Source organism: Bos javanicus, chromosome 22 (assembly GCF_032452875.1).
Source record: "Bos javanicus breed banteng chromosome 22, ARS-OSU_banteng_1.0, whole genome shotgun sequence".
Taxonomy (NCBI): Eukaryota; Metazoa; Chordata; class Mammalia; order Artiodactyla; family Bovidae; genus Bos; species Bos javanicus.
This window is the reverse complement of record NC_083889.1, coordinates 30,078,079-30,103,225: the sequence shown is the minus strand read 5'-3', so window position 1 is coordinate 30,103,225 and position 25,147 is coordinate 30,078,079. Positions and strand designations below refer to the sequence as shown.

At 42.3% G+C, this 25,147-nt stretch overlaps 1 protein-coding gene and 1 long non-coding RNA gene across 21 annotated transcripts in view; one reads left to right on the top strand and one right to left on the bottom strand.

Moving 5' to 3' along the window:
- FOXP1 (forkhead box P1) overlaps window positions 1-20,083 on the bottom strand; it is a 627,865-nt gene extending 607,782 nt beyond the window's left edge. For 11 of the 20 annotated variants that reach the window (XM_061397365.1, XM_061397364.1, XM_061397367.1 and 8 more), the window contains exons 1-2: window positions 19,620-20,080; window positions 17,560-17,704 (exon numbers count right to left, since the gene is read on the bottom strand). The gene's annotated coding sequence lies outside the window, so the exon portion shown is untranslated. Of the gene's footprint in view, window positions 1-17,397; window positions 17,520-17,559; window positions 18,010-19,619 lie in introns of those variants that run through there. The other 9 variants (XM_061397378.1, XM_061397377.1, XM_061397382.1 and 6 more) reach the window with 7 other exon arrangements.
- Window positions 18,107-24,666, top strand: LOC133235670 (uncharacterized). The gene is made up of 2 exons (XR_009732617.1): window positions 18,107-18,815; window positions 19,553-24,666. It is a non-coding gene; the product is annotated as an uncharacterized LOC133235670 (long non-coding RNA).
- Window positions 24,667-25,147: the final 481 nt, after the last annotated feature.

The following is a 25,147-nucleotide window of genomic DNA, read 5'->3' as shown; positions in this document are numbered from 1 at the left end:
TTTCACGCACATCCAAGGGCTCATTACCTGTAAGATGAGCATTTGGCCAAAGACAAAGAGAGAGACCTTTCCTTGCACACAGGCATGGCAGCTATGGTCTCTGTCTAAACTCTCCAGGACAAAGAATCAAATTAAGCCTTAAAGGCAACACTTTCTTTAGAAACAACCATTGGGCTATCTGAATACTTAAACATTCGGAAAGCTTGGTAATCTAGCCATGGGTCTTCAACTTTGAAATTTTTCTCCATGTCAGAACAGAGGGTAATATGTAACATACTCTCAAACCCAGAGTGGGCTTTTTAACTCCAGGGACATGGTGCCAGTTCATTTATGAAAGATACCCTCCTTGCTCTCGAGAGGCATAGATAGCCTCAGAGATAATGTTAAGTGCCGAAGGACAGAATGGCAACTGCAAACCTGTGCCTCTGGACCAGCAGCACGGGGCTGAACATCATCTCTGAGAATGAGAATAAGGCTTTACTCTCTCTCTCACCCTTCCTAAGGAGCTGGGCAAGTTGGTGCCAAACTGCCCTATGATTTCATTCTCTGTAATCCACATGGCACGTGGAATACCCACAGCATGCCAGATTATCAGTAAGGTGATAACACTTGTATATTATACCTGCCTGGCACGATTTGAATGAGGCTCCCTCGGGCCGCCTAAGGTTTTGCTTCCTGTTTTCTGCACCTGCACCAATTTCTGAAGCAAATAAAAACATCAGACAAAACCATATTTTAGGAGCTTATTCAAAAGCGAAGCTACCAAACCAATGCAATCAACACAAACCCTAAAACACAACAAGGTAATTAACCTGAGGTTCAGACTCACTCCACACAGGCAAAGTATGCCTCCTTCTGGTTTTTGTGATCTCTGCGAAGTTCCACATCTTTTATCCATCTTAGCTATCCAATGTGACTTTTAACCAATAAATAGAATAATCACAATCATAAAAGCTAACATGTATACAGCACCTTCCTGTACTTGTCAGACACCATGTATCATATTCTATGTGGATTATCTCATTCATCTACAGAACAAATAAATGAAGTAATTTCTATTATTACATCCTCTCATACACACACACACACTCACACATGTTTATGAATTAGAAAGGTTAATAGGCTCTAAGTCACCCAACAAGTGTTAAAAAACCTCTTTAAACCCAAGTCTGCCGAACTCCAGAGTCCGTGCCCTTAACCACCAAGCCACAGTGAGACTGACACCCATACGGGATTTGGATACAAATTTAGTCAGCACCACACATCTAGTCGGCATTCTTAGAATTAATGACACTCTTATCACTAGAGTTAAATGACTTCTGCAGAGGTGGTTTGTTTGTTTGTTTGTTTGTTTAGTATTTTAAGTGGGGATTTATATTTCAGTGAACAGACTAACAATGCTTCTGGACAGTTCGTTCTGTGTCATTTTGAGAGGACAAACATTGATAACAGGAAAAGAAAGAAATAAAATCATCCAACAAGGGGCTAGGGGCTGTGGACACCCATGTCTTTGTCACTCTGTCCCTGATGGAGCATTAGGGGTTTAAAAAAAAAAGGAAAGAAATAACACAGCTTCCTAGACTTCAGACTGCCATTCAAAATCACTCAAAGGGAAGCATTCCCTAGAGATGCTAAGAATACAGCAGGCATTAAAACGATTTCCTATCTGCATCTTTTTAACAGGAACTTACTACTAAGATATTTTGTTTTGTTTTTACCAATTCATCATATAAAATTCATTGTTTGAGCCTTCACCAAATACACATATTTGGGGTGAAGGGAGGCTGTGTGGCCATAAGAAGCTAAACAGACTCAATAAGAAATTCAAATCAAGAATTGTTCAAGATGACACCTGCCTTCTGGCCTAATGGAAAAATCAATCTGTCAGGTTTTAATTAAGTGTTCGGGCTAGAAAGAAGAGGACACTGCTTATATACTTGGTGTCCTACCTAGAGGAGTGTTGATAGTCAAAATGCGACTGAAAGCCCTATTTGTGGCAGGAATGGTAACTATGACTATAGATGACCCATTTGCTTCTGGGCAGCCATATATTTAGTAAATAGAAGGTGGAACTAGATGAATCCCATAAGCTTAAAAATCCCATAAAGACCTCTGTGAATAATAACTCTCAGAAACCTAAAAGATGTTGTATCAGAACGTCCACCTGAGAATGTGCACAGGTAAGCTAGAGGAACAGGGGATCAGGAAGCAATGCTTTTCTGCCAAGTAGTCATGCTGGGTCAACAAAGGAACAGAGGAAGGATAATAAACAAGTGAATAAGTGAATGAGTAAACAGATGAACCCATGAGTTAATTCCATGATGGTCAGTGAAAAAAGTTCTCTATTCTACATAGTCATTAAGAAATACATAAGGACACAAACACCCACCCACATCCCCCATCAACCATGATAGAGATCATGAAAAATTCCGACCAAGCTAGTCTGCATACAGGTGTGGCTGAACAGAGGTGAAACAGCTCTGCGAACATGGTTCACAACCACTCTGGGCAATTAGTTGGCAAATGTGCAGCCCATCTTCCCAACTTGTTGAGCGCACAGCCAGCTCATTCTCCAACCTCACTGGCAGAAGCGGGGAAACACGACATGGACCAGGGTGCATGGACTGTTGTAGCTCAGTCCCCAAGTCGTGTCTGACTCTTCGCGACCCCGTGGACTGCAGCACGCCAGACTTCCCTGTCCCTCACCATGAGTGAACCCCTGTGGGAACCCTCTGTGGTTCCCCTGGGAACTAAACATCAGACACCTTGCCGGGGAAAAATTATAGAGACAGACTACGTAAACACATTCAAAGCCCAAAACTGACTATAAAAACCCTTGTGTAGTCTAATGTTTGACCCAAATGAAGTACCACTTCCAGCACCTGTAGTGTGAAAATTAAGGTTGTGGGAAAAGGCAATTCAACAGGCAGTCTGAGAAAAAGCCACATAGGAAGGCTGTGACACCCACAGCCTTGGACTATCAAGAGGGGGCAGGAGCCCAACAGGGGAGCACTCACGGGAACTTAATTTCCCCTTCCTTGCCTCATTCCATACCACACCTGCAGGTGGGCAAGCCGATGCTCATCTTTATGGAAAAAATCCCTGAGCCAGCAATTGCTTCTGAATGAGCATCCTCTCAAAGGCGGTGGACAAACACTGGCAACCCTTGACTTTCTAAGAAGGCTGCAGCGACACCCCAGCCTGCTTCCCCAGGTTCTTCTAACACACATCAAACCTTCCCCAGAAAAACACGTGTGCATCATCTCCCTGGGCTCCCAGAGACAGCCTCTGTGTTGGCTCCAACAACATCCTCTCAGCATTCGCAGCCCCCTCAAACCACCAAGCTATTGTGCCCAAAGAAAGAGGGAAGGACAACAGAAGCTGGTGGGAACAGAAACACGTGGCAAACTGGAAGAAGCAGGAAAGCATGGGAGGTAAGGTTTTAAATCTCCCCAGCTTTTATTTATCTTAGCTTTTAAAGGAAGGAGTGAACTGCCAAGACCAAGTTCTAATAAAGCACAAATTCAGATACGAGGAATCACTCTTATTAATAATAAATCATTAACCAAAAATCAAGTGTTTATGACAAGCCAAAAGCTCTGTTAAGTGCTTTGCATATGTTTGCTGATTTATACCTCCTATCAATCCAAACCCCAGCACCACCATCACCGCTAAGATATACTGATTCCCAAAGACTCAGTTACTCACTCAGTATGCTGAAGCTACCAAGGGGCAGAGGACCTATGCGTATTTCGGTAGAGAACAAAAACCATTCAACCCAAGGTAAGACATTCCAGATTCACCCAATTATGTTGAAATTCTACAACTTAGTACAAGAGAAAAAAAAATGTTTTCCCCAACCCTGTTGAACCTGAACCACCTTAAAGAAGTTCATTTAATCTTCATCAGTAAGGATGTCCCAACCGACACAGAAGTTCTACAGGCCACAAAATGAATTTTGCATTTTGTATGGTGTGAACCAACCACATCTCCTCTCTGTGACATGGAGCCTGGTTTGCTGCAATTCCTGAAGACAGTTAGTCAACCAATGCCCTTCCAGACAGAATCTGCTTGTTTAATAATTAACATTTTGGGGATAAAAACAGGAAAAGAGCAAAATCTCTTTTGTGAGGCTGCTTTCAGATTTTAAGTACAGCAGGCTCTCCCAGGATGAAGCCAAGGACAGATGATAATGAACAGCAATGAAAGTGACAGGGACCCAAGATACAGTCAAAATGGCAAGACTCTAGAAGGGCTAGAGAAGACAGAAAGAAGGAAAAGAAAAGGCCAGCAGGAACAGGACGGGCTTCCCTCACAGGACCTTGCAAAATGCCCACACAGAACACCTAGTCCACAGGATCACCAATATTTTACACTCAATGGATCTTAAAACCCAGGAAGAGTAATGGGTTTTAACAGGGATTCCCAGCCCAATCTGGGTTCACTAATATAGAGAAAGCTAAGACTGCTGATTGAGTGCCACAAGAGGGGCTCAGCCTGCCACACCTGCCTCCTATGTTGCAGGAGAGGAAGACTTGGTGCAAAAAACCAAAGCCCTTCAGGACAGTGTATGAGTACCAAACAAAGCCCCTTGCTCCAAAGGGCCCAAACTTTGGTGAAAGCTTTGCTGTTACCATCTTGAAATTCTTAATATTTCACAAGGAACTCCGCATTTTAAGTTTGCACTGGGCACCACAAATCATGCAGCTGGTCTATTCTCACTTTTTGTTTGTTCTGTGAATTTTCAAAGGTCTAGTGAGACTTCAATTTTACTTGTACTTTTTTGTAGATTACGTTTCCTGGGCCATTTATACTTCAGGTAACCCGGGTTGCTTGTCACAGATTCCCAAAAGTACACATTTAATACACAGAGCAAGCATGTATTCACCACACCCCTAATTTATGCTCCAAACTGCAAACCAAAATGTGCTCAGTACAACCATCAGAGTCCATGAAAAAGAAAAGATATCACTAGTGGGTTTCAAAAAGAAATGATGAGACTTGTACATTTTTGACCTTGCAGGCTTGAGAAAATCTGAGCCATTGATTGAAAATCAGTTTCAGATCCTCAACCTAACACTACTTCATTCACAATATACACCTCGAAAACATGCACACACACAAATGTATATACACACATGGCCCAACACAAGTATTCAGAGAAAAATCTTGTAGCTCCAGAGGCTTGTTAAGTAAAGTATCCTTGGTCTCATAGATGCTACAAACATCAGACACACAGGCTCGTTGTGATGGTGCTGTTCTCAAATGCGGTTTCTTTGCGGAGGAAGAAAATATAGATGCATACACTGGAAGACCAAGTGCAGGCATACCTAAAAGGCATTTCAGGATCAGTTTCAGACTACCAAAATAAAGCGAGTACTACATAAAGCAAGTCACATAAATTTTTCAGTCTCCCAGTGCATATCAGTGGTATATCTACACTAGACCGTAGTCTAGTGTGCAACAGCACTCCTGGTGTGAATCTGAACAAATGAACAATGACATGTACCCACTATCATGGTATCATACAAAGTATTTTTGCCATCCTAAAGTCCTCTGACTATTCATCTCTCCCTCTCCCAACGACCACTGATAGCTGTATTATCTCTGCAGCTTTGCCTTTTTCAGAATGTCATGTAGCTGCTATCACATGGTATACAGCCTTTTCAAACTGGCTTATCCCAGGTGGCTCAGTGGGTAAAAATCTGCCTGCAATGCACGAGACACGGGTTCAATCCCTGAGTCGGGAAGATCCCCTGGAGGAGAGCATGGCAACCCACTCCAGTATTCTTGCCTGGAGAATTCCAAGGAGAGAACAGCCTGACAGACTACAGTCCACAGGGTCACAGAGAGTCAGAAAGGACTGAAGCAACTGAGCACTCACACACACATATATTTCACTTAGTAATATACATTTAAGATTCTTTCACATCTTTTTGTGGCTTACCAGTTCATTTCTTTTTAGTGCTGAATAATATTCCATTGTCTGAATATACTGTAGTTATTATTTATCCATTCACGTACTGAAGGACATCTTGGTGGCTTCCAAGTTTTGGCAATTATGAACAAAACTGCTACAAAGATTTGCCCACAGATTTTTAAGTTTTTAAATTGCTCCAAGAAAATATTAAGGACTGTGACTGCTGGATCATAGAGTAAGTTTAGTTTTATAAGAATCCAACAAATTGTGTTCCAAAGTGACTGTACTATTTTGCATTCCCACAAGCAATGAAAGAGTTTATTTCTAAAAACACGGTTTCTGAGGTATTCATCCTAAGACTCTCCCCAACCCAATGACTCAGGTTCTTTCACATGGCACAATGGAAGTTCAAGAGAAACATTCCATCCTTTTAAGCCTCTACTCAGCCCTCTAACACAGAGTCCTTGGTCAGACTTCTTGGATTTCCCCATTCTGAAGGCAAAGCTGTGCAGTGAGCCAGGCTCTGTGACCACCCATGATCTGAATTATGCACAGGTGTTCAAAAATAGAAAAGGGATCCAGCATAATTAAGAGCATTAAGCAATCATCTCAGCCCAAGGAGGCAGTTGAAGGGAAAAAAGAAGAGTCTGAGCAGCGCTTTGAGAAATAAATTCCACAGCCTTTCACCAAGTTGAAATCTTGGCTTTGGACACAAATAAAAAAGAGCCTGGCCTGATCTACACTCCCAGTGGATTTCTGCCAGATCACAAAAGTTGACCCAATTGGCCTGGTTTTCCACCAAGGCCACCGCTGGAAAAGCAGATGGTATAGCTGGTGAGAACCAACCATGGATGGACAGGCCGGCAGAGAGAAAAATGGCAGAACATAGCTGGCCAAGACAGAGTGGGGCGGGGGTGGGGGGGCAGGTCTCTGCTATCAAGAGATCCATTTTTACACTGCAATTTAAAAAAAATAACATTATGGTTAGCCTTTGATCTGATTGCCTTCTTTTATAGACTTCCATCCCCCTTTCCTTACATCCTATAAAACATAACTAACTACTCTTTCATTTTCTCTCTTATCACTTGGTACTGCGATACAGTAGTAAAAGGACTGCTGACTCTATCCAGAGAATCGTGTGTTTTAGGCATAAGTGCGTTAGAAACTTCCAACAAAGGAAGCAGCGCCTAGGTTTTTCCCTAAGATTTCAGGAACCTGGAAAAAGATGCTAAGTTATAAGGATGACTTCTCCTTAAATAAACCGTTACCAAGTATAACGTTATTTGTCATGAGAAACTAAAAAAAAAAAAAAAAAATTAAATTAAATTAAAGCCATTGTTTAATGGACAACACTGGCTCTAATGGGCCCCGTATAACACACACCCGTCTTTTAAAAAGAGCGTTGTCCAAACATTCCCCCTTTGTTATATTTTTCTCCATTCCTGAGGGAAACACTATCTACCTTTACACTCATTTTGTTTAACATCCCCAGTCATTTATGCTATTTACTGAGTATCTGATATTCCTAATAAAATGTCAGTACAAATATCCAAGTTGCCTAGGAGGAAAAAAAAAAGTTTTCCACCCTTCCCTGGCTGGTCAAGGTAAACATTTCTATGGCCTGAGTCAGTCAGCCACACTAACACAAACGCCTTTTATCTTTCCTCTGAAATTACAAAAGATCATCATTTTACTCAGCCATGAACCTAACTAAATCGATACTCTGTACACATCAAAATTAAATATGTTCTCTCTGCTCAAACTGAACAGTATATTATTTATCACTAATATTTAATGACAAAAAAACCTGATAACTCTCTCTGATTATACCACTGATTTCATCTAGTTCCACATCATCGATTCTTTTGGTCATTAGCATAATCACAGAGAACCAGCTCCGGCTTAGGCAGCAAGTTTGATAACAGAGCTGAAAGAAGACACACACTATTTTAAAAACATGTTCCAATTTTCATCTGAGTATATCTTTATTTGTGTGGCTTTCATACCATTAAAGATGCCAGTCCTTGAAAATATGCAGAAATCACTCTCTACACTGAAGAACAAGGTGCCTGTATCATACATAACAAGGATACAGAAGTATAAAGTAGCTGTTAATTAAACACCACTTTTTAACTTGCTACCCTGCGTATGTAACTGTGAAGTTCTAAGCCAAGTCTTTAAAATAAGGAGGAGAAAATGGCTCTCCTTCATCTGCTTTTCCCCTCTCCCCCTACTCACATATAAGAGATCAGCCACTTGATACATAATTTTTTTAAAATCAAATTCTCTGGTAATGTTTGCCTTTAAAATGTTTCCCTTTACCCACAAAACAAACAAATAAATAGCAACAACAAAAACAAAAAAACCACTGGCAAATGAACACATTATGAAGACAGGACCAAGACTGATAGTTTCAAATCCACCCTACGTTTTCAGTGTATGGGACTACAGAATGCTGCTGGGCTTTAAATTCACACGTAAAAAGCTTGCCTTAAATTAACACTTAGCACTTTAAAATGTTCACATGGAAAAATGAATAAACTACAGCCACCTGTATTCACATGGATAAATTTTACCAATGTTAAACAAAAAAAAAATCAACTTACCAAAGAACACATATAGGAGAATACTGTCAATGCGTAACTTGAATATGCAAAAGAAAACCCTCTATTGGGGGGAATACATGCCTATGTATTAAAAGTATAACAAAAGCCATGGTACAGAGAAAGTTAACTGAGAGCAGAGCTCACCTCCAGGGGCAAAGGACAGAAGAATAAGAACATGCCAGGAACCTTTCCAACCAGGATCAGAAATATGTTCTTTTTGAAGCTGAGCTGCAGGTACATGGGAGCCCACTGAATTAGTTTCTGAATGACATCTTTTTGGTGTCTTACACATTTCAAAACAAAAATTGAAATCTGTAAGCATATAGTTTTAAGAGAAATCGCTTTGTAAATATCTGCCAGACTGCTTTCCTCAAAAGTTGCTCTCAACTCAAAGATCAAAGTGCTTGAAGCCAAGGCACTGTATTTTATTCCACAATCAGGGTACTTGTTATACTACTACACCCCCAATATAAAATCCATTTGTACCATTTTTAAAAGCGCTTACAACTACTGTAAAGAAGTCTCCCACCTAGGTGCTCTGCCATGGGGAAGTACTCTCTGACACAGAGATGATCTCTGTAGCCAGCAAAAGCCACTGTCCTGCTTCTTAATTAAAAAAAAAAAAAAAAATATATATATATATATATATATACACACACACACAGAAATGACATCTCTAAATATCTTTTAAATTTTGAGTTGATACAAATACATGCATAGAAAGAGTAAGCTAGCATCACATCTCACATATGATTTGGGAACACAAGGGTCTGAGGTAAATTTTTGTCAGATGGGGAGTTGATCCCCCCACCCTATATCCACATTGCCATCCCCATCCCCAAATATTTAAGCCCTGTGCTACCACTGCCTTAAGGACACAAAAGGGAGAAGCACCCCCAGTCAGCGGGCAGGATGACTTGCTCCTACAAGTATAAGAATTTGTTGTAAGCTTTACCCAAGTTACTACAGTGCGTTTACTGTCAACAGGCATCATACTGCAACAAAAGCCATGATTTAGAAAATAAGATGAATACACTGAAGTGACTGAACCCTTCCTAAGCCCAGAGAAGGCAGGCAAAACAGCAGGTCTGCAACAACATGCCTGATGAAGCCCATCCAAGGCTGAACCATTTTCCATTTTAATAGACTACCTTCTCGATAATTATTGGCAGCTGCACATGGACAGTGATATTCTCTCAAGAGGCCTCACCCGACCTCTGGCCACCCCCCTTTTCAAGATTCAACTAGCTTCCTTCCAAATAATTAAATGCAGCAAACTTTCTATTAGAAAATTTCTGTAATACATCATTAAAAAGGGTCTGTCATTGATTCCCTTACGACAGATCAGCTAATTACTTAACTTTCTTAAAGAAATGATAAACATCCTTTCAATAAATAAGGTGCAGGGATTTAACATCATGCTGTAGATTTCACTCACTGGTAGCCACAATAGTAAGACCTTGTAGCCTCAACGACGCACCTATTTTTTTCAACCAGTCCCATTTTTCATCTTTTCATAGAAATCCTCTATTCATGGTTAGAGACACTCTAGATTGAAAACTTGGCCCATCAGAGATTGTTTTTTAAGCCCTTCAGGGTCTGAACAGAAATAAAAGAACTTTGTATTACAGGAATATTTCAAATGCCACACAAACCCAGAGTCAAAGCAACTGCGAAGTTCTAAACGTAAAAACAATTGCCAACTTTTTTCTATCTATTAAAATCAAGCCACACCCAAAGTCAAATGGAATTTTTTTTTTTTTTTAGGTGAGGACATTTTGGACCAACACTTTGTTGCTGGGTAACTTCAAAAGACACATTACTAATACAGATGAAAAATCTCTATACAACTTTTATTTAAATAACTCTTTTGATCTTACTGGAGAGATCTTTAGCTGAAGCCCTGAATATTTAAACAAGCCTCCTTAGCATTTTATCTTCCTTTATCTCATAATCTTGGAGGATGCATTCATCTTAGGATTCTGCTTGCTTTATTTGTGTGGCACTCTTGGCGAGGTTACTTCCATCAATATTCCTGCGGGCCCTATCACATACATTGAGAGAATTTCCCAAGATGCCTAGGGAAATCAACATACTTATGCCAGCAGAATTAATCTAGTGGGTAAACAGTTCAGATTTTTAAATTAAGACAAAATACGCAGAGAAAAAAATTACAGCAAGCGATTTGACACTAATTGGTAGCTACAACATGACAACGCCCATTGGAAACATGGATGCAAGCAAGGCATAACTTGAAAAGAAATGTCTGGTAGTGAAAACGACTGATGTTCCACATTGTTCCTACCACTCAGCTGAACTGTGAGGCTCTTGTTTTGCCTCTATTTCTCTAAGTACCTGATGTTTCTTTTGGTGCTAGACTCTGAGAAGGGAACTCGTATTCCTTTCTTAAGTTTCCTGAAGTCCAAACAGTCAAGTTAAACCCTTAAGGAGAGTTGTAAGCTTTCCTCCAATACTGATCATTGAGGAGTCCAGTTCTCCCATGTTGGTGGGCCTCAGAATCATACGGGGAGCATTTCAAAAATGCAAAAGCTGGCACCACTCCCAATATGGCACATCCAGGCGCGCTGTGACTACGTCTGTGTTTGGAATGACAGCCCTGCTGCGATTCCAATCCTCATGCATACTTAAAAACCACCGGCTTTGACTCTTAATAGAAATCCAAACACATTAAAAAGAATGCAGGTCTCAAGATAAAAACAAAACATTAGTTGGTAAAATCTACATGAAGATAAAGATTTCACTTTCACCGTCTTTAGGAGTGGAAATTACTTGGTCCATGGGCCTCTGTTTAGTGTGCATTAGAATTACTCCAGGAGAGGTTTGTGAAAAATGCACATTTGCACATCAGTCAGCAAAAATTCTGACTGAAGGATCTGTATTTTAATAAAACTCCCCTAACACATATACATGTATAGATACACACAATGTCTGGAAGCAGGTGAACAAGGAACTTCACTTTGAAACATGCTGAACTTGGACCAACAGCAACCCTCTACCACTTCATATATGAGTTACCACCTCCATCTCTTATGCTCACCTGTCCTCAGGAGAGAAGCCTCCAGCTCCTCTGACAGGGTACCACCAGCTAAAGGGAGAGGCTCTGGGACAGAAAAAACTCATGTAAAACTCACATCACTCCGTTCCCCTAGGAGCTGCGGTTACTTCCTGGGAGCACGAAGAACACCTTCCAAAGTCTGAAGAACACCACACAGCCTCAGTGTCCTTAGGTCTCTAAGCTCAAAGAACATACCTAAAATACTCCCCTAATTCGCAGACAGGGAACCAGGAGCACGAAAAGTCACATTATGATTCAACTGCAGAGCCAGGAGGGAGAAAAGGAAACCTCAGAAATTCTGCTTTTGAGTTGATGCTAAGACTGCTATTCAGTGTACTAGCTGATAAAGTCGATGACAAAATCAGCTAAAACCAGAGAACCTGGAAGCAAAGAGAATCTGGCCAACTGTGAATGTCCACCTGAATTACTATTAATAAATAAATCTGCATCCAAAAATACAACTTGGAAAAACATCTTTGTCCCATCCTAAGTGAATGTCTCCTATTTCACATGAACAGGAATTCAATAATACCAAGTTCAGGTCCATTCTTCTCCCCTTAGTAAACTGTCCTCTAACATGCTAACCTCTGAGATCTCCAAATTCTTGAAATAAAAAACAAAATGACATGAGCTTTCTAATCAGCGACTCCTCCATTTCAGCTTTTTGTCTGAATTAGCAGCAGTTGGAGGAAATAAAGCCATCACAGAGGGGTCCTGAGTAGAGATAACTAAATAATAAAACAGAATACTTGAACACAACTTTATATATGTTCATGCCCCTTTATTTAAAAAAATGTATCTATTTTATTAATATTGTCATTTGGAAACAAAGTACAATTAGCTTTGCACAGGGCCTGCCGAGATGTTCTGGAACACACCAGACATATGTAAATATTTCGTGATATCTGTTCCAACTGAGTAGACCTGTCAAGACATTTAAAGGTTTGACACTACTTCTGACTTTAATTAAATTTCTGGCCAGATACTTTAATGTAATTTAAATAGATTATTAGTTGTCAGGATCTAATATAAATTTTGTTTATGATTTAGCTACTTTAAGTACTCTGATTGAAGAAACTATTTAACCCCATGAGTCCACAGCTTCAAGCATTAAGATGAAGCCACTAAAAAGCCTCCACTGCCCTTTGCACTCTCCCAGTAATTTTAAATTACTACAACCTAACGGCAAATACTGAGGCACCAAATTGAGCCCCTCCCCCACTTTTTTAAAAGCAAAGACCTTGCAGATGGTAATACAGAAAAACCCATGTATGCTTATTCAAGTTCCAGATTCTTTCTTCCAGGCAGCCCGTTCTCTCAGTGGCTGGCTAGGTAGGAAATGTTTTTCTCACTTTCAGTCCCATAAAAATCACTACCAAACACCTGTTGTGCACAAGGCAGGGCATGTATTAAAAACGGGCGTCAGGGGATTTCAAAAAGAAAAACAAGTCTTGCAGAGACATCCTCAAGCTCATCTGGCTAAGAGATTTTCAAGACTGGGTAAAACGGTGCGAGAAAAAGGATGCAGCTTCTGGCACAACCTTCTTGTGAATAGGAGCAGACTCCTAAACAAGGCCCGAAAAAGTGCCTCAGTACCAACTGCCTGTAATTAATGAAAATAATTTATTAAAGAAACAAAGAACACTGTCTAATTGTCTTCCCTGGCTGCCATGCACTTTACCCCAATGTACTTCCTCTTTCCAGAATACCAGCCTTGGAGCCATTATTGCAAGAACATTATCTATGGGATGCAAAACCAAAGCACTTCTTGAAATCAAACGTTCCTTACAGCATTTATTTTTAGGTTGGCAGCACAAGCCAAATCTGCTTAATTTCCATTAACCACATCGTCACATGCACACTGAAATAAACTACGTGAGTCCGGGGGGTAGATTAAGTGCCATGCATAAGACACCCCATATTTGGCCAGGTTTTCCTTTGTTTCAGAAATTTGTCTCAACTCATGGCCTGCTGATGTTCTAGCTTTCGGTACCTCTAACCTTAATTCAGCCAAGCACCAAGGAAGAGAAAGATTTTTAAAAATCAGTTTAAGATGGCTCCTTGGATAGCACACATATGGTAAAGTGACACAGATCAGTGCAACAAGGCACAGGAAAGACTGTCTAGAAATTACACCAGCCCAATTGCAAACTTAATTTGGCTTGCTGGCCTGAGTTACAGACTCAGTGTTTGATCACCTGGTGGGATGACTACCATCAACTAAGAAAAAAAAAATCCCCCACAAATGGTAAAAGTCTATGTTGGCTCACATATAAAGTTCACCTGTCTATTCAGCAGATGCCTCTCTTAAAGTTGTTTTCTTTAGAAAACAAACCTCTACTTGCTGGAGACCTTCATATATACTCAGTCCAAAAACGTACTTAAAAATAAAAAAAACAACAATACTGCTGGCTTAGCAAAAATGACATGACTATGAAGGAATTCTATAAAGGGACTATGACACCTAACAGGATAAGAAAGAAAAAGAAAAAAGCCCTAAGCAAAAAAATTTCTTCGAAAAACAAAAATACCACCTGTGCAAATCTAGCTATGCTCTGGAAACCTCTTTTCAGCCTCAGAGAAACAGCTCATGCCCGGTGCCTTGAAGTTGCAATTAAATTGTAGTAATTTAAGATTATCGGGCGAGCAAAGGGCAGTGGGAGCTCTTTGGAGGGCTTGCCTCCCCCACTTAATGCTCTTCAGTCAGGGGTTAAATGAGTTTCTTTAATGTAAGTACCTTAAAGTAACTGAATCATAAACAAAATTTATACTATTTTCTGACAGCCTGCAATCTATTTAAATTTTATTAACGGGTGCCTAAAATTATTTTTAAAAGACAGAACCCTTGCAATGCCCTGTAAATATTCTTGGCATACCCACTGAAAAGTAATCAAGACTTTATAATACCTAAATGGAACATACATTTTGGGGATGCAGATTCTTTACAAGATAACATTTTAAAAATGAGTTTGCATCTTAAGTAAAACCTGAAAACCAAATCAACAGCACAATAAGGTTGGCTGCAAAGAGGAAGCTGGGTTCAAAAGAAGTTGTCACATCTGTTCTATTCTCCTTTCTCTTCCTTTATGTTGGCATTGCCGTGGTATAAATACGTTTGTTGAGGAAATATCACAATTTTTCTGTTAATTTAAACAACTGCTGAGAACAGACACAGCCTTCAATAGAGCCTACAAATGCAAATATACAAGGCTGAGGGTAGAGTCTTAAGAGAAACAGGGAAAGAGTCAGTAACAGAAAACCATGCCCAGGCTCAATATTAACCCAGTTAACTTTTGTTACTGTTGGTACAAATGATTTAACTAGAAAATATTTATAGCTTTTCAAAAAACATTACATATTGCAGAAAATTGCCTAATAGCATCCATGTGTATGTTTAACTCACATTGTTTAATGATACAATAAAAGGTATATCCAATAAAAGCTACAGACTTTGAAACATGTTGGGTACTCTGGTTATGAAACTCTGACTTAGAAAAACACAAAGTGCTTACTATGTGATCAACGTTTTTTCATTATATATGCAATCCTTAAACAACAATTATTTTTATCCTTCTCTATGTGCTTATTTGTCCTTTTCCCCACTTTGTTCTACTTAATTAAAATGATATTTAATTTGGGTATAGTCTATACCTAAAAAGTGTTACACAGTTTATACTCCAGGATTTAAATATAAACACAAAATCTTTCAGATGTCTCCAGCAATACAACCCTCTTAATTTGAGGCAGTTAATCTAAAAAGTTGATGTTTCTTTCATTATACTTTGATAAACCTGTGAAAACAAAATGCTAAAGTAATTACTGTTACTACTCCCTTTAAAAATGTAAAGCAGTTAAATTTTCCTAGACAACAAGCAAGGACAAGTTACAGAGAACTTGAATAAAAGTAGCAACGTGGTCATGTTGAATGTCAATCTAAAAAAAGAGGTTATGTCTAATCTGGAGAATGCTCCCTCTCGCCTTTTTAAATTCCAAGAGTGGGCTGACACAAAACTTCATCACCAGGATTTTCTTTCTTTCTTTCTTTTTTTTTTTTTTTGAGCTTCACATCAGATTTAAACCCTCACATACAAAACCTTGGCTTCCCTGACAAGGCAGATCTTCTAAACTTGATGTGAGAAAATGTTATCTAACTCTAGTGTAGGAGTCTAATGTTGGTAAAAAAGAATTCCACTGCACAGTTCTGGGTAACAAGACAGCCTCTGGAAGACTTAATAGCCTTTTAATGCCCTTTTGGGTATGTTTTGTTCATAAATAAGAATGCATTATAAAAATAATAACTTGTTTAGCTACTCAGCATCTATAAGGAACTCAGATCCTGCCTGGAGAGGGGTTGAATATTTCCTTCCAAGGGAGGCTTTGCTTGGACAACAAAGATCAGCATTTGCAATAGTCCATTTCTGCATCAGTCAATATACAGCTTTGCTGCTAGATCGAATAGTCCAGGGTTCTTCGTGTAGAGCTCCTGACAACAACCCAGCAGCAGTTCTGTTTGATCTCTCCTGCTTCCTTAATTTGGGTTGTCAAGGTTCAGCAGTTGGAGGCTGTTTACTTTACTTTTTCAAAAAAAAAGAACTGATTTTTTTTTTTTTTCTCTCTCTCATACAATGACTAATCCAAAGTCTAAGGAGGGTGTGGGGAAAGGGGGGAGGGATGCAGCTAGTGACAAGATGTTAAACATTCCCCCCTCCTTGCAGTGAGATTTTAGCTAACACCTTTTAATGGTAACTAGTTGAGTTCCTTTTTATATTTTTAATACTCTTTAATTATATGATGTTTCAAGCAGGAAAGTCAGAGACAGAAAGGACTCATTCCCAACCTCTGAAACTGTGAGCCCAATTTTAATTTCCTGGCCTCAAAGAGATGGGTATTTTTCACTTAATAGAATCAAAACTCTAGTGGAATTCTCAAAAGATTTGATACATTTGTCTCTGGAACCGAAAATAACAGGAACTTCTGTGTCTCTGTTATACAGGATAACACTTGGTAGAAAATACCAGAACTCTTACCATTTCTCTTCAAATTCTAGTTAAGATATTTCCCTAAATTGATTCTCACCGTGGAAAATACAAGGGGAAGGGACATGTAAAAAATTGGAGATATTCTTCAATATATTTTCGGCAGGAGAAAAATCTCTTAACCATCCCTTAGGTTTTTTCAATTCAGCTATTGTGCAAGCCCTAAATCCTGAAGCCTACGACAACTAAAGGTAAAGTGTAGACAGTTTCAATGTATAGACTCCTTTCAGAGGGAATACAGAACGGCCCTCCAGCATTCCAGTCTACAGAACAGTAACAAAAAGGGAAATCCAAACTTGGAAAATACCTGTGACCAGACATGAGAGCAACACCAGCCCCTCCTAAGTGGGCTGGAAAAGCTCAAATGCAACCAAATGAAATGTTTATATTAATTTCATTATTCTGTCCAAGCCTCGAAGGCTGGGGGCAGGGGGTGCACAGAGGAACAAATAAGTTTCATTTCGGGTTTTCTGGTTGAGCAAAAGAAAAGGAATTAAAACGAACGCGTAGGATGAGCCCAGACTAAATCAATACACTTTGTAATCAGCCCGGCAAGGGTATTTGGACACAATGACTTGGAAATAATTAATAGTTAAAAAGGGGGGGGGGGGCGGGAGAAGGGTGAGAAGGGGAGCGAGGGATGTCATCATATTTTATCAGAGCACTTTATACTCCACGCTAAACTTTGATCTCTAGATTTTCGGATTTTGGAAAGAAAAGGGGGAAAAAGGAGAAAGTCTAATATTTCGAAGCACCTACCGGCTTGAGGACAGGCGCATTCCTGGCTCCGGCGCCAGATCGCTGCGCTCGCGCCGCCCATGCTGAGGCTTTGGGCACAGAGAACCCCCGGGCGCAACCCAAAGCTCTAGGGTGTCCCTAGACCCTGCGCACCCGCCCGCGGCCGCAGCCGCCTCGACTTACCCGCGGAGACCCGGGAGGGAGTGGGAGCGCCGCCTTCACGCCCGCGGAGGAGGCGCCGGCAGCACCATGGTCCCCGGCGCCGCTGCCGCTGCCCCTGGCCCGCTTGCTCGCCACACGCTCTCTTCCTCTTGCAAACTTTCGGGTTCTGCGGTCGACAAGAAACCGGGGTGACCGTCAGCAAGTCTTCTCGGTGCAGGTTGGGGGAAATGGAGTGGGGCGGGATAGATGAGTAAGCTGGGGGGCCAAGGCTGAGAGGGCGTCGGGCCCAAAGGACCCACAAGCGTGCGTGGAGGGAAGAGAGAATGTGGCTCAGGGATTCCCTGCAAAGATCCCGAGACAGGGAATCGGACGGAGCCAAAGTCTCAGCACCTTACCCGGGATCTTACAAAGTTGCAACAACAAAAAAGGAGGGGGGAGAAAAGGGGGAGGGGTGGGATCGGGATAAGATCGCAGTCGCAAGGTTTGGAGTTACAACTGTTTATTTAGTCCTTATTCTAACAGGAGGCGGGAGCTGCGCGGCAATGGGGGGCGATTGAGGGGGGGGTGGTGTTGCAGGCAGCGATTTCTTAGCAAACACTTGCGGTGGGGGGGGGGGGGGGCGGGTAGGGCATGAGACTTTGTTTCTGGGCGCGAAGCTCCCTTGCGCCCGCGTGTGTCACCGCCAGTCTCCAGGGACCAAGGTGGAGCTCACAACAGGTGGGGAGGGGGACTAGCCTAGGGCCAAAAAGGAGAAGGAATCAAAGTTTCCGAGCGCAGCAGCGTCTGGGAAGGAGGGGGGCGGAAGGCGGGGGCGAGGGGAGGCGGAGGCAGTGAATGACCGCGACCCCGCGGCAACTGGCAAACCCCTCGGCTCCCGGCGCCGCCACCTCGGTCCCCACCCGAGGCGCACGGCAGCCCGACTCGAGGCTGGCTCAGCTGAATCCTCTCTGCGGGGCACGAATGGAGCGCCGGGAGCTCGGGAAGAAGGCGGCGCGCGGACGAGGAACGGACGGAGAGCCTTCGGCTGCCGGGACAGCGCCAAAGGGACGCGGCGACTCGCGCACGTCTCAGGACATATCGAGGCTTGGGAAATCCCCTCCACCCCCGTTCTTAAGAGGGGAGTACACCCAGAAAGTGCATGTGATGGAGTGGAGAGGAATCCGCGCGCGGCGACTACCCGCAGCGCACCCTGCTCCCACTCTCACTCGCGGAGCTGGCCACGGCAGTCGCGGATCCCTGGCAGGGAGGCTGAGTTCGCTGGGCCGAGCGCGTGAGGGGTACGTGTCTAGCTGAGGGTGCGCGGGTATGTGTTTGAGTTTTCTGGGCTCCGGGGTGCGACAGAGGAGTGTCCCCGCCATCGAGGTCGGGACATGGCGTGCGTAGCACTAGAGACGTCCCCAGCCGTGGGGCCTAGGGCGCGGACATCCCCAGTCATTCTGCTGAGGCCCAAGGAGCAGCCCCAGGGCATAGAGGGGACAAACACTAGCAGTTGAGCGAAGGGAAAAAGTTTGCTCCAAGTCCAAACTTTGGGCTAGAGAAGCACCCAGCAGCGCGCCCCCCTCCCGCCGTGGACCTGACCCCGGGCCCTGCGCCCTCCCGGCAACTACTCGACAGGCACCCCAACAACGGACACTGAAAGTTACGCCAGGCCGCCTGGGCTTATCGATTTCTCTCCCCACGGCGAGTGCAGAACAACGCGTGAAGGGGCCACGGGGAAGGCGAGATTGCCTCCTCGCCGCTGCCTTCGCCGCCCCACCCCCCATTTGACTTATGGAAATACACCCAAGAGAGCAGTGCCCCTGGAAACCCCTCCACCCCCGAGGCGACTGCAGCCCCCACCCACCCCAGAGCCTGGCCCTGACCCTGGGAAGAGAGAGGCTGCCTCTGGGGAGGGCTGGGGGAGATGCACGTGGAGCTGGGAGATGGAAAGTAGATATTTTTTTTCTTTTCTTTTCTTTCTTTCTTTCTTTCTTTTTTTTTTTTTTTTTTTTTTTGTTGTTTTTGTTGTTTAAAGTGGTCGGAAACAAGGCAGGAGGCGGCTTGGGAAAAAGTGGAGCAGAAATGGAAAAATACAAACTCACCCGCAGCAAATGGTCTCTCGGTGCAAACTAAGGTGTTTTCGGGCCTTTCCCCGAGCGCGCCCACTCCCGCCCGCGCGCGCACCCCCGCAAACACACTCACTTGGTCACACACGCGCGCGCGCTCACATATACACACACACACACAGACACACACGCACACACACACGCACTCCCGGGCGAGGGCCGGGCCGCGCGAGTACAGCATGAAACCGCCACACAATAAATAACAATAGATTCCTCCGCTCCGGACTAGCTTCCCGGAGCCCAGCTAGCGCCAGTGGTGGCGGCGGCCGCAGAGGCGCGGACGGCGTCGGGCCCGGGGCTTTCCCCAGCCTGCTCCCACCCCTGGCATCCAGCCTGGGCCCCTTCTCCACCTCACGCGCCCACAAACCACCCCCGGGCTTGAGCCTGCTCACCCTCCTTCCCCAAGACACTTAGGTGCTGGTGCCCGCCCCCACCCCCACCCCCGGAACAAATAAATAAATAAGGCGCGCGGAGGCCAACACGTCGCGGAGGGAGATGTTGTTATTTTTTGCTGTTGTGCGTCCCTGACGTCACATCCACCTGCTGGGTAAACAACAAGGCTTGCAGCAAAAAAAAAAAAAAAAATCGCAGTTGCCAAAGCAGGGCTGGGGGAGGTGGGAATTGGGGGCAAGGGGATCAGAGAGGTGGGAGTGAGGGGCATCCAGGCTGGATGGGGGAGAAGGAGGCAGAGCCTGCAGACCCGAGAGAGGAGGGCCACGCCAGAGCAGTCCCTGGCAAAAGAGGAATCAGGCAAGAAAGACCTGGAAAACAAGGGGCATGGGGGAGGGGGATTCTTCAGAAGAGGGGCAAAGGGGGGCCCATTCAGACACTGGGGGAAAAAAAACGAGAGGGAGAGTGTTAGCAACTAGGGACGAAGATCGTAATACGATGGCTATTTGCTTGGTTTCTGAGCTAAAAATACAGAAGGAAGAGGAGAGGATAGACAGGGATGTGAGTTTCCTCCAGTTAAAAGTGAAAGTGTTTTGCCATCAGTGACAGTTGAAGGAGGGGGAGGTAGGGTGGTGTTTTCAACCCCCTTTCTCCTTCTCTCCCGTCCTCCCTCGGTCTCTCCTCTTTCTTTCTGTACTTTGTCCAATGAAAGAAGGCGAGTTCGGAAGGTGAAAGTTCAGCAGGAGGACAAACCCCTGTTTGCAAGAAAGAGAAACCAGCCAGCGAGGGGTTTTTCCCCCTGTATTTCTGAAGCAGGAGAGTGTAATGTGGGACGCTTCCCCGTCCTTCCTTCTCAGAGTCACTGCAGGAATGTGTAGTTAGATCCACTTCAGGCGAAAGTGGCTGCGTTGGGAGCTGTGTTCTTGCCACGGGTTTCTCTTAGGAAAACGCCCAGGGGTCTAGAATGTCAATCAGTTGTTTAACACAAATTACCTTCTCTCCCAGAGATCAGTCACATGTAAAAAGCTTTGTCCAATTCTTTGAAAAGGTGAGACGTTTTTTCTTTTTGTTGCTTTGAAGTTTGGTGGAATTTAGAAATTTGAAGGAGTAAATTAGGAGCCCGGATTAAATATTTTGAAATATACATGTACAAAACAAAAGACACAAGCATTTCTCTCACTATCATCAATAAAAATAGAGAAGGAAGATGACTTTCTGTTTCCACACTGTGACTTGGAAAGATACATGGCTCTATGGTTTGTTATTGTTTTTAACAGAAATAATTTTTTCAGACTCTTAACCCCAGATGCTGCTAACATACCAGCATTTCCAGCTACTGGCTGGGTGGTATAGCAGGGTAACTCTTTATGAGAATGTATCGACAGCCAGTCCTGTGGATTCCTACAAAGTACTTGGGAGGTGAGGAGACAATGAGGGAAGGTGGGAAGACTTGGTGGGGAGCATAAGTACTATCTCTCTGGTCTTTAGCCTGGCTGGCGCAGTTGTAGATAACCAATATTCTGAAAAAGAGTTATTATCAATTTTTTGGATACTGTCTTTATACAAATATTTTAAAACATTCATTTACTGAAGATTTCTAAATCTCAATTTCAATAGTAGCATAAGACTACCATTTTAAAATTGTATCTGTTTTGCAAGTTAAAAAAAAAAGCATTCACTCATGCTACAGAATAAAGCCAGAGACAGGGAGACCATGCTAAGGTAATTACAACACAGTAGAATTCTTGTTGAATGCATGCTGTGTAAGATTCTAGGCTATCCTGGCAAAACCATCCATCAGATCTTTAGACTAGAATCAAGATAAAGAAAATGTGTTTTAGTTCCTGCAGCGCTTCCTAGCTTCCTAGAGGCTAGAGTTGTGTTCTTTGATTCAAGACATTAAGACATGACACACCTACTATGTTCTAGACCATATAGAAGGCTCTGAGGGATGCAGAAATAAATAAAATTTCTGCCTTTGAGGAGCTCACAGTCTACATCTGTCAGTAATAACATCTAATATTTATTGAATCCTTACCATGAACTAGACAATTATATAAAAGCTTTGTCTTTTCAGTTAACACTATGAACAACCCTTTACCACCCATTACCATCACTGGAAATTCCATATGCTGAATTTACATGGAAGTAAATGGAAATCTACAAAGTAGCCAGTCTATGGTGGGTTGTTGGCTGGGGGTGTGATGATGTTTTTCATTTCTACAGTGTTTATGCCAGATATAACATGTTATGGTATATGTTGGGTTGCAAAATTATAACTCAGGGGAATAGCAATTTATTTCAGTGTGACAAATTTATTCATCATCTCTAAAGAACAATTCATGCTCTGATCTTGTTTTCAGATCAAATAGTGAGTTTTGTTTTTTTTTTAATTATTAGCATTGCCATACTAAAGAAGATCTTTGGGTTGCCACTGATCTTATTCTGCATTTTAACTTTCTTACATTCACTTGAAAGTGGGGGCCAAAATCAGACTGGCAACAAGTTTTGCAGACAAAAGGAAATCCTGGCTGTAAATCCCATGATATATTGTACCCAATTTTGTAATAATACTGTCTAATGTGCTGCCGTATTAAAGACTTCCATGCCCATTTGGCTTACATTAGAGGGAAACTTAACTGCAGTTTAACATATAGTTCATTTTCAACACTGTCACGTTACATTCATAAGGAGCACATTTTAATTTCTTTATCAGTAATCAACTAGAAGTTTCTTTTTGTTAAATTAAAGCAAGAAGGGTTTTTAAATAAAGGGCATGGGGGTAGGACGCCACCTTTTGGTGGTAAAACAAATAGAAATTCCTTTTTAAAACAGATGTTCCTGACATAATTTCATTTTTAATTATACTAAGGCAAAGGTGTTTGTCCCCATTTTGTTATAGTTTAAGTAATAGGAAAAAATTGTAAATTCCAAATCAGCAAACTATAGTTAATTGCGGCCAAAATTTCCCCAACGGTCTCAGAACATTTGAGTGCCCTGTCACATACTGTTAATTATATGTAACACCAACTTTGTTCTGCAAATACTATGTCCATGAATATATGCACATTTTTAGGGAACAGAAACTTGTGTGGACATCAACCAGTTAATGAGATACCTGAATCTCTTTTAAGTTTAGAAAATAACTAATATACTGTACTCATTGAAGTACAGTTATTATAAATATACTATTTTTCTGTAAAGCAACCAACTTTTATTTTTCTACATTAAATGGGAAATCATATTTCCCAGTCTCCATAAATTAAAAACAATCACAGTAAAAACAAAGTTGCTGATTTTTCTTTGTTAGAAAGAGAGGTCAAAAAACTAAAATTAAAAAAAAATTTAAACAGAAAAGTGACAAGTCCTAGGAAAATATTAATGAATGTCAACAGAGAATAGTTTTCTTTTTGTTGCTGTTGATGTTGTTTGAACAACCAGAAAGAAATGAAAGTGACTGCCAAGGAAGTACAGTTCTCAATATGTGATTCAATGTAATCTAATGCCATCCCAGTGATAAGACTCCTACACTCTGAGAAATAGGCATAACCAAATATGTATATCAAATTACAGATTAGGAAGCTGAAACCCGGGGAGGTTAAATTGCCCTCCAAGGCCAAATAATTGGTGAGTGGCTAAACAAGGATTAGAATCCAGGTGTCCTGGCTCCTTTTGTATTCCCATCTCATACTCTTCACTTGTGCCACCCCTCCTCAGAAATCATTTAACCTTCTCACAAATAGCCAACCCACATAGCCATTTATGGACAGCAACTGAGTGAGACCAGAGAGTCAAAATCAAGATCCCCCGCTTACCTTCTCCCTCTCCCCTACCCCAGGTGTGGCAGACATCCAGGTACCGGAAAACACAGTGAAGAAAGGAGGGAAGGAGAGAAAGGGAGGAGAAGAGGGACATGGGGAAAAGGGAAAGGTTAGTAAAAGTGTTCAGAATACTCTAAATGAAGGCTTATACTCCTAAGTTTCCTTCCAAGAAGAGAAAAATGGCTAATGAAAATCACATGTTTCACAGTAAGTGGCAAAAGAAGTGTGTTCTCTGTGTTGTAATGTGGCTCTATGTCCATACCAAAAACCAACAGAGGATCTCCGTTTTTAAAGTATGGTTTTTAAAGTATGGGAAGTATTTGGAACCAAAAAAAAGTTTAAAAATAAAGTACAGTTGGCACTCGGTATCCACTGGTTCTGAATCCACCTATTCAGCCCACGGTTCAGTGGATGCTGCCAGTTGAATCTGTGAATGCAGAACCAGCCCCTGTGGAGGATGTACTGGAAGGGACTTGAGCCTCCACCTACTTGGGTATCTGAGCAAGGTCCTGGAACCAGTCTCCTCAGATACTGAGGGACCCCTTTATACAACACGATCAGGCATTCTGAAACAAACCACATTTGATAACTGAATGGCTTGAAAAGCTAGTCAAGCAATGGTAAAAGATCCCAGCTTTCAAAGGGGCTTCCCCAATGCCAAAACTTGTTAAGAGGCTCAGCATTCAAACTAGAAACAATAGTGCATTTTCTGAGGTTTTAATCACAGAGGGGCTTTAGTTATAGAGATTGCATTTCCTGTTTTCTTTTAAGGGTATAGTTCAATAAATGTAAATAAACATGGCCTGTAAATATTTTTATGTTTTTTTTTTTTAAATTGGTGCTTGTGAAAGAAGTTGTTGATATGCACAATGAAGTATTTGGCCAACTACCTCCATTCCCAAAAGCTGTTCTGATCCCTTAAGCCATGAACATTCAGAGTGCAACATGTTGATAAATGGAGATTCTTAAAGGGAGTATGAGCAGCTTTATCCTACCTGCCACAGGTACAAGAACAATCTACAGCCTTGCTATGCAAAATGAGATGTGCTGGCCTGCAGCATGGGCACTGCACCTGACAATGTGTTGAAAAGGCAGAATTAGGGACTTCCCTGGTGGTCCAGTGGCTAAGACTCCATGCTCCCAATGCAGGAGGCTCAGGTTCAATCCCTGGTCAGGGAACTACATGTCACAACTGAAGATCCCCATGCTGCAACTAAGACCTGGTGCAGTCAAATAAGTACATAAATGTTTTTGTTTTTAAGAAGGCAGAATCACAGCCCAGTCCCTAGACCT